We start from the raw sequence: 1568 nt of genomic DNA, 5'->3' as shown, positions 1-1568 counted from the left end.
GAAATCATACTTTAGATCACAATGCTATCCACTTTACATAGGATCATCACAAGATCACATAAACTCATTAACATCATACCTTCACATAAAAAATCACAAGATCACATAAACTCATTCACATCATATCCTCACATATAGCTTCACATAAAGGTTTACATATAGGACTTTACATATAGACTTGCTTATATATAATAACACAACAATACACAATACTCATATAATTCCCTTCATGACCACAATCATAATTCAAAAGCAACAAGCAACACTTCCACCAAAGGTGGATCCAACCTAAGAAGCAATTTTAGCAATATTAAAAGATCAAGTCATCTTACCACCTTTCAAAGGCCATAAGCCACAATACTCAATTCCATGCCAATTATACAAGAGCCATCAAGTTAGGTCAACTTACCATGTTTCCATAGCTATCTTCATCATCCTCATATTCCAACAATTAACAATACAATAACAATGATAATAACAACATTCAACTATAGAAGCTAAGCTAAAAAATAAACAATAACCAACATAAAGGATAAATCCTAATTTATGACCATTCAAGGCTACTACCTCACATTATACAATTCAATAACCATTTCCAATAATTCAGCATAGCAAAGAGTATATAAGAACAGCCCACATCAAACCACTCAATAATCCTTCATAATTTACTCAAAATCAATAGACCCACTTTAGACCATATTTAGAGAATTTGAGAAGACATGGGTTCATGAAGATTTCTTTCTTAAAACCATCAATAATCATTAATAACAACATAAAACATCATTTAAAAGGTTTTCATGCAAGAATCCTTTCCCAAGTTAAATGTTGCTCAAAATTTCGTTCCAACCAACATTCAGGCCAAGTTCTGGATCAACAATGTCATGCCATTGAATTTTTTATATAAAGCTCACCACACAATGCACATGAAACATGAGTTCGAATTTATTTTTGCCTTAACTTTAAGCAAAACAGTTTCTCAAGTATTACATAAATATATTAAGAGATACCAAAAGAAATCTATAGATCACAACAAAATTGGTATGTCTTGCCAAATAGTTTAACACTTTATTATTTATTTATATGCACATTCTTAAACATGTTGGTCCCAACCAAGTCAAATTTTCTAGATTAAAACTCTTTCTTGAAGAAATGTCATACCTGAAACATATTTTCATCATTTTTTTATATATTGTCAAAATAAGGAAGAGAAACACTTTTATTTGAACTTTTAATTCATTTTAAAAAAATAATAATATTTACCCCAATTTTTGTGACAAGGACTTTCTAGATTTTTTCTTGGTTGGACCGAACCTCAACATAAGGCTGCCTACGTATTTTGTCAAAGCAAAAATAAGGTCAAATGTAGTTTCTGAAGTTTTGTTGTATGAAGTAAAAAAACTTTTGTTTTATTTAATTTTGAAGAAAGGTAAAATCCTATTTTTAGAAAGGATAAACACATCTTTTCTTTTTTGTTTTTTTAAAAAAAAAATTTGAATAAGAATTAAGAACTTCTTTTTTTTTAAAAAAAATTTAAAATCCATCTTTGGACTTCATCCATATCTTCTTTC

Source organism: Solanum tuberosum, unplaced genomic scaffold, assembly GCF_000226075.1.
Source record: "Solanum tuberosum cultivar DM 1-3 516 R44 unplaced genomic scaffold, SolTub_3.0 scf00757, whole genome shotgun sequence".
Taxonomy (NCBI): Eukaryota; Viridiplantae; Streptophyta; class Magnoliopsida; order Solanales; family Solanaceae; genus Solanum; species Solanum tuberosum.
This window is presented reverse-complemented; position numbering follows the sequence as displayed.